The 13,881-nt window shown below is 39.7% G+C and overlaps 1 protein-coding gene across 1 annotated transcript in view; it reads left to right on the top strand.

The window, feature by feature from the left end:
- Positions 1 to 13,881, top strand: part of LOC122798495 (epiplakin-like) — a 341,455-nt gene that overhangs the window by 196,097 nt on the left and 131,477 nt on the right. Inside the window, exon 3 of the mRNA XM_044067494.1 lies at positions 701 to 745. The gene's annotated coding sequence lies outside the window, so the exon portion shown is untranslated. The remainder of the gene's footprint in view (positions 1 to 700; positions 746 to 13,881) is intronic.

The raw sequence follows: 13,881 nt of genomic DNA, 5'->3' as shown, positions 1-13,881 counted from the left end.
AAAATTTTAATATAATTTGGTGTAACATTGAAGTGAAAAGTAATGAACTTGATGAAAGTCCAGGGTAAATGTACAAGCTTAGTGGAGTGGCCCAAGGGTAAATGTACAAGCTTAGTGGAGAGGCCCTAGGGAAGACTAAAGCTATTTGAGTGCTCTTGGGATATCACAGAGGATGGAAAACATGTACAGTTTCTTTCAAGTTCAGGAATTAAATTGTGCTGTGTGAAAGTGTGCTGTAAGATATCACTTGGGGAAGTGTGCACGTTGTGAGCTGATGCTCAGATTAAAGCTGAGGGAAATGCAGTTTAAGATTTTCATAGTGAAATGTTAATATTCCATGATGCATACAACAGGATTCGGATAATTGGTTGTATAGTAAGTACAACATTGGCATTAATCCTTCACAGAAAGGAAATCCTTTAAAGCGCTCCATTTAGGATTTTCAATTTTATGCATGAATTCAGAAAAATAGCTTAGGTTGCTGGCATCCCCAGTAACAGAATTTATTCTCCACTGAATATTGCACTCCAATGTGCTGTTACACCTCCATAACCTGGTATTCTAAACTATGTGCAATTACATTTTATATGTACTTTCTGTATTTTTAATGCTTTGCTTATCGACAGTTATGCAAAGTATTTTAATTTATAACTGCAATATCCAAAGCATCAAAGATTTTTTTTTATTTCCCCTTTTATAGGTCTCCCTGGAATATTCTACTAACCAATAGTCCTGAAAAAATAAGGTAAGTATGTTTGACTTTTTTCTAATTTTCTTAGTATTTTTCATGTACCTTTGCTGGTCTTTCTCATGTTAGATTGGCTTTTAAGTCCTCTTATCTCAAAGATAAGCCATTTGATCTACTTCTTTTATGCTACTGTCACTCAACAGAACTAATCTGTACGTTTTACAAACTGTGTGTGTTTTTTTCCTCTTTTTTTTACTTTTGGAATAAATCTATGGGTAAACACAGCTAGAAAAATTTCAGACTTCCTTTACATGTATTGCACTCTTGAAGTGAGCTGTTTGGCTGGAAATTTGTTTGGCCTGAAATGGTATTGATACCTTCCAAAGGGGATTATCATCTTTCCCTTGGATTATCATCTTTCCCTTAAGTGTCTACCACAGAGCTGATGAGCAACAAGAATACAGGAATACCGGAGTCAAACACTTGACCAGCGTTCTTGTTTTATTCAAGATACTTGCTCTTACCTAGATAGCCTAAATCCCTCTAAGGTGAACACTTTTAGCTCGTTTGAAATGTTTTGCAAGAGTTTCATAGGTATTTGCAGACTGTTTAAGACTACAGTCTCTTTTCCTTTGTCAGCACTCATATTCATTACTGTTGTCTTAAGAAATATAGAACGTGCAGATGGAAGCATGTGGTCCCCTCCTCCTATCAAGGATTTACTGCCCTTCGTATAAGATGTCACGGATACAGAGAGCAACCCTAGCAACACTGCAATAAAGTAGAAGATACTATAGAAGTGGAAACTATGGCCTTTGAATTTGCTAGACATAATGATGTTTATTAACCCAAGTCAGCAGAATACTTAATGTTTAAACCACAACAAACTTACTGTGGAATTGTGCCGAATTTCCTGTGATGTGCTTTTTTTTTAAGCAATAAAGTTTGTTCTTTGGAGAAAACATTTGTCATGGTAGTGAGGATTTAAACTAAGATTCCTACAAAGTATAATCTCTACATTCTCAGAGGTGTAAATACAGGTTTCATTGCTTGTCTATAGCTGGAGGCTGAAATAAGGTTTTAACTACTGATAGGAAAATGAATATTTTTGTCTGGCTGAAGTGTTCCACATCCACTGGCTTCTAACAATTTGAGGGTGACTATTTTAGAATAATGTATAGCTTCTGTCCTTAATCACATGTTCCATTTACTCTAAGTCTTCCTCTATACCTTGGAAGATTTTCTTTGTTAACCTATGAAGCCCATGTTTACACTGTATTCTCTGGCCTGTAAAGAAAACATTTTTTTTAAGTGCAATGTTTTATTACTTTTTTTCTTACACCATCGGACTTAAATGCTGCTGCATGTTCCTGCTGTGCACTAGTAACATCTGGGATACCACCCTTTATCCTAGTAAGAACATCTGGAATACCACAGTTGTCTCTACAGAGCAAGACTGAACTAACCATAGGAGTACAAAGCAATGGTGCCAAACAATTGAAAGTCTTATGCAGCTGATGGATCCTTGACTGTATGATGTGTACAATTTGGAAGAGAGAAGAGGCATAAGATGTTGATGAAACTGAGGATGAAAAAGATCAGGGTTTTCTCTTACTCCCTTATATTGAATCATCATGTATGAATATGCATGTGGCCCCACTACTTCTACCTTTATTTTAATCCCTAATCATCTGACCAGTAGTCCAACCCCTAATTCCTAACAACCAGCCCAACCCACTCATCCTACTTCCCCCTCCCTCCAATTCAATTACATCCCACACTGATCCCAGTCCCAACAACACATTCCCAGACAACACCCCTCCACCCTCACACACAACCAACCAGGAATCCTAGTTGTACTACTCCCTCAAAGTAGTATCATGTTACCCACACACATCCCTGTCACTAGCTCTATCGCTAACCTTTCTAACTTCCTTACAAACAGACCTACCACTGCACAACTACTCCTATCACACTACCCACAGTAGCCCACTCTCTCAAATTTCTACATCTGCCCCACAATCAAAATCTTACAACTACATATTACTCACTAACAAAAATGACACCATCTCACCACACTAAGAAAAACAGAGACCAAGCTCACAAACAATATTAAAAAGCACATACTGACACTCCTACAAACTTTGCTAACCTCTGGTGACATTCACCCAAATCCAGGTCCCCTCTCAGCCAGACAAACATCTGATGTGCTGATCCTAAATCTCAACATAAGTATTGCCAACAAGATAACAGACCTACATGCATTCATAGCCCACTACAACCCTGATAGACTCACCATCACAGAGACCTGGCTTAAGCCCAGTATCCAAGATTAAGACTTTCTCCCCCTAGGGTATAATACACTTAGATCTGATAGAACAAACAGGAAAGGAGGAGGAGTAGCCATTCTCTTTAAAAACACCCTTAACCTCCAGCTTCTGCACACTATACCACCCACTTTTCAAAATGCTGAAGTCCTATTTTCTGTCCTATCCATAAACACCAAGAAGATCAATATAATATGCTGCTACATACCTCCAGACAACAACTCCCTTATAGTAGAAGACATCCTACACTGGACAAAGGATAATCTACCTCAGGAAACAATCCTACTAGGAGACCTTAACACCGACTGGGCAGCCTGTAACTCCAGCAGCCCCTCTACACATATCAATCTATATGGGTTCTCTCAACTAATTGAAGAACCAACTAGAATAGATAAAACAGAGAGAATCCATACTGGACTGGACGCTAACCAACTATCCCAAGCAAAACTGTACAGTAGGCTCTCTTCCGATGACTTGAGTGATCATCTCCCCACCTTCCTACTCCAGAAACACTCCAATCTCCCCAAACCAGTAGTCTACAAACTCATACGAGATGACCGTAATCTTACCCCACAATACCTAAATACTGTCCTGTTACTGCAACTGGGAACCACTACGAACACCTTGGTTAGACCAGGCAGTAGACTACTTCAATACTACCTTCTCTAACATCCTTAATGGTCTAGCTCCCAGCAGAAAGATCAGAGTTAAAGCCAACTATGCACCCTGGCTAAATAGGGACACCAGAGCCTTACTAAAAGCCAGAGATAAAGCCTGGAAAATCTGCAAAACTGACAAAACCCCTAGCGTCAGACGATACTATCAACAGCTTAGAAACAAGGCCAAGGCTAAATCCAAAATAAACAAACAAAACATTTTTCTTAGTGCCCAAAGGAAATATTCAAATAATCCACAAAATTTCTGCCATGCCATTAACTCTCTAATAAAGCCAGGGCAAACCACTACTTCAGCACCCAGATCTACTAACAATACCCTAGACATAGCTTCTCAATTTAATGACCATTTTACTAAGTCCATCTTAGCCCTGTCCAGTCAAATAACCAAAAAGTCTCCCTCAATCACAATCCAACCTATCCCACATCACCCCTTTCAGCCTATCACCAATGCCCACCTCAACTATCAAAAAACTCCTAAAACTAAAGCCAACATCATTGACAGCTGATAACATACTTGCTGCATACCTAAAAATGGCTATTGACTCCCTATCATATCCTATCTCCATCCTAATCAACCACTCCATACTAGAATCCTACATACCCAAACTCTGGAAAGTATTTTACATCATTCCTCTCCATAAAGGAGGTAACTCCTATGAATTCTCCAGCTGCCAACCTATTGCCATCCTTAGCCCCCCTATCCAAAATTCTTGAGAAATGCATCCACTTGCAAGTGATATTTCTTAACACACACAATCTACTATCTGCCACGCAACACGGATTCCGTCCACATCACGGCACTACCACAGCCCTTCTATCCTTCACTAATCATATAAACCTTCATATAAACCTTCATATAAACTTTCACAGGAATAAGTATGCATCAGCCATCTTCCTAGACCTCTCAAAAGCATTTGATATGGTATCCCACTCCATTCTACTAGAATCACTAAAAATCATTATCCTTCACCTCCTCTACTATAGCCTGGTTCAGAAGCTACCTATCTGACAGGCAACAATCAGTCCAGTGGAAAGGAACTCTGTCTACACAACTTCCAACCACCATAGGAGTCCCACAGGGCTCTGTACTGGGCCCACTATTCTCTATTTTCACAAATAACCTCAATAGCCCTATACAATATGCCACACTCATACAATATGCGGATGGCTCAATCCTGATCTGCTCCACCTCATCTCCCACCACCCTACATACTCGCACTCAAGATACCTTTAACTCAGTAGAAAAATGGATATCAGGTATCCAACTAATTATAAATCCCAAAAAGACAAAACTGCTACTATTTACCCCGAATAGATCAAACCCCCCTCTCCTTTACCATAACATCTAAGGACTGCACCACCATCTCCCTTTCTAACCACACCAAACTTCTGGGCATTGAAATAGACAATAATCTCCACTTTGATGTTCACATCTCATATACTATAAAACTAGTACACTAAACGCTAGGCTCCCTATACAGGCATATGTTTTTTCTCTCACAAAAAGCAAGTCGCTCTTGCACAACGCCACCTCCTCTCAACTCTATAATATGCAGCACCAATCTTTACCCAAATCAGACAATGTGACCTAGACAAACTAGAATCATGCTACAATAAAATGGCCACGTTTGCTACTAACTCAACCTATAGAACCCATCACTGTACTGCACTAAAAGAACTAAAATGGCTTGAGCACTATCACCAGCTGGGTATATTATAAGATCGATGGTTGAAAACATTGAACATGTGGTTGACACCATATGGTTGGTCTTCAAACATTGACCTTCTAAAAAGACAAAAAAAGAAAAAAGTACCCTAATGGGTTTAAGCAGGGGGCAAGCCCCCTGCATCCCCCACACCCACCCCCGTTACTTAAAATTACCATCTCCAAGACCGCACTACATTGCAGTAAATGGAAGCCTCACCTTACAGATGTTTCCGTTTACACACTTGAGATTCTGAGCATTCAGTATTCTCGTGTCGACAATGTCGAATTCGACATTGTTGGCTTTCGAGAATATATAGACCCGTTTTATTTACCTTTGCTTTTTGGGGCCTGGTCACAGCTAAAGAAGTTTGAAGTCCAGGAAGGACCAGTTTCTGTCACAAGTTAACAAATAAGTAAATAAATGAGCAGAACTAGAGAGAGCTACACAGGTGTGAGCTACTGCAGGTTTTGGGCCATGTATGACAGCACGTTTCTCTGCAACATGAGCTATCACTAGTGACTCTCCTTGCACTTTCAGTACCTTCCTATATTTGTGCAGTTTAAATTTTGTGGGACCCTCCTCACACCTCTGTTTGTGCAGATTTTCATGAAGGACCTTCCTTGTGCTATGTAATCACCTTGTGTGCATAATGTGAATTATCCTGTGGGACCTTCCTTTGTCAGCACCTTCCTACGTGCATAGAATGTAAATTCTCATGTAGCACCTTTCACACACCTGGTCAGCACCTTACTGTGTTTGTGCGAATTCTCAAGTAGGACCTTCCTTGTATTTTGTCAGCAGCTTTAATATGTTTATATAATGTAAATTCTCATGTGGGACCATCCACTCATTCTCCTCACCTTCCTGTGTATGTATAATGGGAATTCTCAATTGGGACTTTAGTCACACATTGTCCGCATTGTATTATTTACGTAGCTCATCCTTTCCTTATAAGATAAGGTCTGAAGTTGGCTTATGCTGAAACTGGTTTGGTGCACAGATTACTTATCAGTCAATGAAATGCAATAATTTTTAATTTATAGTTAATATTTGTGGATGCTGTAAATAAGAAAACTGATTAGTTCTATTGAAGAGGAACATTCTGACACTTTCTAATAAATGGGCTTGGGCCAAACTACTGTAGGTAATGTTTGGTCTTTGTAGATTCTGATTAAAATGGGTTTGGAGTCCAAAGGAAATGCAGTATCATTATGGTGGGGTTTATCTCTATGAAAGCAATTTATATGTACATTTGCATTGCACAGTTGTGATTCCAGTGAATGTTCAGAGAAGTGCAACTATATAGATCAAAAACCTGGAGCAAGAGTCTGAGTGAACAATGCAAAATCAGATCCCACATCAGTCAACACTGATCTATCACAGTTTCAATTTTCAGTACCGCTTTTTGCCAGAAGGAAGCTTCCCTGTATACCTTCTGTGTGTGTGCATGGGGGGGATCCTTTTACAACCTCTTCAACTCCACAGCTGGATAGTTATGAAGAAAGAACAACCATGAGACGAAAAAAGGCTGTTCCCATTCCCATCTGCAGTCCACTGCTGAAATCTAGATGCATTTAATTAGGGTACCTTCCCCACCTCTGCAATAGACTTTCTGCAAATTGAGTAGTGAGATATATTATCTTCCTTCACACAGGAACAGGATGATTAGATGGGTATTCAAAAATTCACCCCTGGCTTGACTGACCGAACCCTCTTTGAAAAAGGAGATACGTTCTCAGGGTTGGTACTGACAAAATATAAATGTTTGTCTTTTCCTATGATCTGTACAGTGAAAATCCAAGACAACTTCCACCTGCCACATAGGTAAATTCAGAATAAATAAGGTAAATTCAGAATAAATAAGCAGTAGCACAAAATTCTGATGTGGCAAACACATGAATCGCAAAAAGACTGTGTGCCTGTAAGTGAAGCTTTATGGTTCAACTTTAATACAAACAACTTGCAAGCTCTTAAGGGCAATTGTGGAATATCACCCTTTTATGATGACTGCTTTTCAACTATGGTCTTTAAAGGAGACTTGAAGGATGACTTAATTAACCAGACATGACAGGGGTCTTATTTGTAAAACATACATCTGATAATACTGCCTTTACAGCATATTCTTATTCCTCAGTATCTACTACAAATACCAGCACACATGACTAACGTGCAATTGAATTAGAAACCCTCAACCGAGCTACTGGGACACTAAAGGATCAACCCCCCTGTGAGACATCCAAATGACTTGACTTGCCTGACTCCCCTATTTTACCAGTCCCTTGCACAGCTAGTCAGAGTTATGTTTTGTGTTCAGTGTATGCAAGAATTGTGTGTACTTGTGGGGGTAAGGAGTGAATATTGCATCTGGAAGGTGGAAACCAATGCAAAGGAATCTATGCCTCATAAATGAGGTCCTCTCCAGAAGTTTACAAATGCCTATTTTGTTTGATGTAAATACTCATGTATTCCCTGAATGTTCTGTAAAATTCACTTTGTACATTCTGGTATTAAAATCTATTTTTTTTAAATTAATTCTCCTCTCAAATGGCACTGTAAGACCTATGACATGAAGTCTTGAAACCATTTGCAAAGTTAATGTAGAGTTACTGCTCTTTTGTGGAAGATGTTTTTTGTAGTTTTGTGGTAGCTACATTTCCTCTAAAGAACTGCAGCGGTGGGCAGAAAGTACTCTAAAAACAGAACATCTTTAAGAAAAGAAAAAGGAAAAAAAAATTACAGGAAAAAAAGCACTACTCTTACAAAAACTACAACCCACTGTAGGGCAAATCTAACAAAGTATATGTACTGAATGATCACACTACAATGGAGAAACAGCACAGTATGAGAGAGTACTGCAGGTTCTGTGAGAAGGATGTTAAGATACACGTATCGTACAAATACTGGAACAAGATTACAACATGAACCCAAGCAATTTATTCAACATCCATATATAACTGCATTTTACCCAATACATGGCCCCTAGAGGCAAAGGGATAGCATGGGTTTGTGCCTATGTCTTGAATATGTTAAATTGCTCCTGTCCATAAGGGAAATAGGCACAACCCCAGGTGTGAATTTGTGATTCCCCATCCATTGATCCAAAATGCATTTGAAGAGGGCCAGGGAGGGGCTTTGTTTAACGTAGGAAGCATGTCCCAAAGAAGGGGGACTAAGACATGGCTGTCTCTCCAGCTTGTTTTGTTTGAGTTGCTGACCAAGTTTAGATCCCTAGATTAGGTGACCCTCATACTGTTTGACTTGTGGATGTTTAGCAGCTCCATCAGGGTTGAATTTGAGTGCCTTGTAGGTCAGGCATAGGTCACCCCTTAATAGTCTGTAAGAGACCATAAAGAGATGGGGCTTTTAACCTGTCCACATAGGCCATGTTGAGTCACTGTATTTTCAGTGTGAGGAGCCACTGAGGTTGCTCCAGCTGCTAAGTGCCTAGTCAAGTACATGCCATGTTGCTTCACAGCAAGAGGTTCTCTGATTAAATTTTCAGCTGGGGTGCCTTCTGTGTGGAGTTTGCATGTCCTCCTTGTGTATGTGTGTGTGTGTGTGTGTGTGTCTTCCGGGTACTACCATTTCTTCCCGTGTTACAAAGACGTGTCTGAAGCATTTCCCGCAGGCTGCTGCTGAAAATTGGCTTCATTCCAAGTCGGACTTCCCTGGTAAATAAATGTTAAATGCCAAATGGCGCATTGTACTCACTTATTGGTCTAATGAGGGTGGTGTACAGTGGGACTAATTTTCTTTGATGTGGATGCCATACCTTTACTAGTTTTGCCATATACAAGGACTTCATCACTGTGGACACATGGTCGAAATTCAGGCTACTATCTGTGTACCTAGATTGCTCACCTCTGAACCTGCTCTAAGGGGTGTGCTATTGATGTAATTTGGGAAGTCAAATAACCCTACAAAGAGTATGATGCATTTTTCTTTCTCATTTAGTTTTAGGCCATGGCTCTGGCACCAATCATTTGTCTGATCTAGACCCTTCTGAAGGATATCTACATCATTAGGGGATTCTGTGATTTACCCCCCCAGCTTGAAGTTGTCTGCAAACTTTGTCACACAGAGGCCTTCCATATTCGTCTTAACTTCAGAGAAGTATATTCCAAACAGGAGTGGTCCCAGCACCGAGCCCTGTCCAGATTTTCCATAATGTCTGGACTTTTGCCTCATATTTTTGGTCTGTTCCTCATTAAATGTGTGGTTTTCTGGCAAATCACTGAGGAGTGAAGTCACTAAATGAAACATTTGAGTTTCAGACTTTATATCCTTCAAAAAAGCATGCAGACACAACATAATCTGTCTACTTTCCAAGTTCAGAACAGCAATATTTAAAATCTGTCCCTGTTTGTGGGCCTCTGTCTCCCTCACCCCTTATTTCAGGCTTTGTGCAGATTTATTCCACTAAGATTCAGTGAAATTAAGTGGAAACCCTCATACTGTTTAGCATGGATTTCATAGAGTCCTGGATTTGGCCATTGTGGTGTGTAGATAATTAAACATTTGGAGATCAAGGGAGTAACAGAGAAACAAAATATATCATTTAAAACATTTTTACTTTGAGGTTGTGACTTCAGAGTTGGTTGTGACTTCAGAGTTGGTATATTTTGAGCACTAGCAATGGGGGGATGAAGTGTTATTGAGCATGCAGGGACATAAACCCTAATTTTTTTTTTAACATGCATTTAAATTATTTTAGTGTAGTATCAGCTGCCTTTTTTATTCAGAATTATTTATATTCTAGATCGTTTCAGTTTCAACAAAAGGAGATGTGATCATTAGTGACCCTAAACTACACTCTAGCAATACATGCTATGAAGAAAACTAAAGGAAAATATAAGAATTTGTCTTCAAAATGTAAAATTGTGCATGGGAATACGCTTTAATGATTATGAACATCAAAGTTCTCTGGAATTCACATTGCATAATCACACACTTTTCATTGGTGGGCTTCTCCTATAAAATGTATTGGGTGGAAACTGTTGCATGACTTGCTTGGTCACACAGTAGGCAAATGGAGGGAGGCAATCAAACTCAGCACTACACGCTGTAGCCTGTTGGCAAATCATTACTTTAATTCTCTGCACCTACCTGCCAGATAGTAAGGTATCAAAACTTTTCCTTGACATAGTTCAGCAGAAAAGAATCTTATTCCACAGAAGGACAACAAGCGAAACTAGGAAATCATGATCCTGTCTATTTGAACTACAAAAGTCAACACGTTTTATACCTTTGTTACAGTAATGTTGCTTTAAATAAAAAAAAATCATAGAACAGCAACTGACCAATTAGAAATTAATACTACAGCTTTAATTTTGCCGGAAGCAAAGCTAGGGTGGGGTAAGAGGGGCAACTTTCCTAGGCCCAAAGGGCATGATCGTCAATCCATCATCGCAAACAACCTCTCTTTCCTTAGTGCAATACCAGCTTTTAAAAGCCACCAGTGTTCAGTTTGTGCTCAAAACTAAGCACTGCACTGCTCCCTGTGTGGTTTAAATGGTGGCGACGGTTTGCTACAGTTTAAAAAAGTTTTTTGTTTTTTTTTGGAAGAGGTAGCTGGAGGGGGAGCATGGATGCAACTATATGAATGTGATAACCAGAGTACCATAATGTAGTGACATTTATTTTTGGGGTGCTGGTTTAGGCATATCAGTCCAGGGCACTGACTAAGCCAGGTATGCTTCTTTGCTAACTATGATCTGACTGTATATTGATGTTCTATACCAGGCATGAGTACTGAATTCTAGATTACTTTCTGCTCGGAACAAATCTTATACTTTTCTAACCCTGCCAGCACTTGCTAATATTAGACTGCAAGGAAATCAACAAATACTGAAGGACATTTCATTCTCCTTTGAAAGCATATTAGAAATGGAATGCTTGTGCTAACATTCTTCTCTTCTCTGTACTTCTCAGCCTTCACATAGATTGTCAGGATCCATAAAGGTTGTTTAAAGCGGAAATGGAAGAGGTGCAACTTCTACAACCAACAGTTCCGAATACACCACCAAGAGTTCGACACTAGGTTGTGTTCTAGGTATTTGCCCCATGCCTATCCAGAAAACAAGTGATCTAACAGACTGGACAGGCTCCCTGAAAAAAGAAATGGGACCTTACATAGGAAAGCCATCGTGGGGCATATCTGGTGCAGTACACCAATTCAGCAATGATTCATACTGCTCCCATTTAATTTAAACTAAAGTTCACAATACTAGTTTGAAACATGTGGGTTTCTCCTGAGATTTGAAAACCCCATTCTAAACGAGTGAGACCGGAGGGGCGTATTAAATGGCCTCAGTCACTTGCCAAAATCAGGGAAGGTAACAGATTATTTCACTGAACAAGAGCAATATGAGAAATAACACTGCTTTGAAATTTCTAACATAGTTCTGAAAATTAGTGCACTCTTGTCTGAAAATATGAGTGACTAAGCTGGGCCACAGAACTACTAGGTCCTTTAAATAGGCTCAGAAAATCTAAAATTAGAACCTGAATGAAGCCGGTCAGGCTAGGTCATCCAGCATAGCAATAGAAGCTTGTAACCTAGACAACCATGGCAATAGAAGGGCATAGCCTAGAAGACAAGGCCAAAAATCCTGCAGCAGAGTTCCAGATGCTGCAGGTGGTAATGGTCTATATCCAAAAGACCTAGTACAAAGCAGTACATTAGTAAAGATATCTGTGTATGAGCGAGTGGTACATATGGTGTTCAGCAACCAAAATACTCCCCTTCACTCCAGACAGGATTGAGCCGGTTCTTAGTCTTGTTTGGAATATGGTGCTCAAGCCAACCAGTGTTTTTTTTTTTTTTTCTTCTTCCTGGATGGTGAGACATTGTAGTTTAGAACTTGCGTTTAATTACATTACATTAGTTTGTCTGGTTTAACAATGACATTTGTTTAAAAGCTAGTAAACAAAGAAAAATGTGCCTTGCAGGCTCTCTGAAGAAATGATGACATGGTCACAAATGCTTTCAGACCACTCATCAGTGGTCTCACTGGAAATAATTTGTGAGGACTGATGCCTACCAGGCAAGGGTTGATAATGGGGTCGGGGATGGATAGAAAGTGACAGATTGCAAGTGCTGTCAGATTTTGTGGTCCACAGTTAGACGCCTAGTGCTGACAGGCTGAAGATGGAAAGTGGAAGAGGTACCCAGTGTTGTCAGGTGAAAAAAAAAGGAGCTGCTAGACTAGTAAGCAAGGAGCCTGAATCCTCACCACTGGAGAGGGGAGTTCACTTAGAACAAAAATGGATACACCCAGTAGTTCCAAATGCAGCTCTTTGCATCAAGCACAGTTTCCCTTAACAGCACACAGGGAACACTCAGACTGTGAGTCTGGATTTCTGTCTAATACCAGGTCCCCAATAAGACTCGCTACTGGCACAACTATAGAGCTGAGAACTCAGCTGAGTGTCCAAGCCAAATTCTCTAGCACCCTCTCTGAAACCAGGGCTTCATGTCTTTGCTTCAAACAGCTGACACACACACACTCTGAGATTTAATTTTCATACATGCAAACCTGGGAAAGGCTGGCACAGATTTAATAGCTATACCCCCTTCTGCCCAAGCTACAAGGTAGTTAACACCGCCACCAGACTCCAAAGCCAGATACTCTAAGGCTCTTCCAAGAGCATTCGGTTATAAGGAGTGAAATTTAATATTAATGCAGGTAGTAGTTTGACCAACAACAAGGCTTTCAGGAGCAGCCAGAGCTGTCACCCAGTATATAGAAGTACTCTGAGATGGAAAATAGTCTCTAAAAGATCACTGCAATGAAAAGTTTAAATATATTTAATAATAAAAACATGGAAATACTAAATCTAGTTAAAAACAAAGGAAATATTAAAATAACATAGACAAATAGATTCACGCAGATACAGAAAAACTATCTCACTATATTTTCTTGACTGATCTAGGAATTGCTATTCCCTAATGCACTTACTAGAGCAAGTCAAGATGAAGTAGGTGAGGGGGTCCTTCTCTGTCGGGTTCCAAAACACAGACTGCTATGAGACTCGAGTCTCTAGTATTAAAACATTATTTTTAGCGATAGATTACATAAGGACATCAAATACATCTGGTTGTCTGACTTCTTGTTCCCATGCTACACCCCTTGGCTGGAAGCTGCCAGGATTTAGCAAGTGTGTCAATAATGAACCCATATAGAACTTGCTAAGATCTGTTGCAGCTTCTGGAAGTCAGAAAACCAATTTCAAACCTCTACCCTTCCAGAGTGGCAATTATTTCACTCCAAAGACAATACAGAAAGCTTCCTTCTACGGACTTTGTCTCCGCTACATTCACAGCTGAGAGATGACGTCTTTATGACCTATGCCCAGTAATTTAATTTCAGAATATTTTGCAAGTTCGCTGCAGGTAGACTGATTAACCAGTAATATATAAATAAATAAATATATATGTTAAAATAATACATGTATATTATTTCCTGTGTCCAGCAGGA

The sequence above is a fragment of the Protopterus annectens genome, chromosome 3.part1 (assembly GCF_019279795.1).
Source record: "Protopterus annectens isolate FY-2018-M chromosome 3.part1, PAN1.0, whole genome shotgun sequence".
NCBI classification, from domain to species: Eukaryota; Metazoa; Chordata; order Ceratodontiformes; family Protopteridae; genus Protopterus; species Protopterus annectens.
This window is presented reverse-complemented; position numbering and strand designations above follow the sequence as displayed.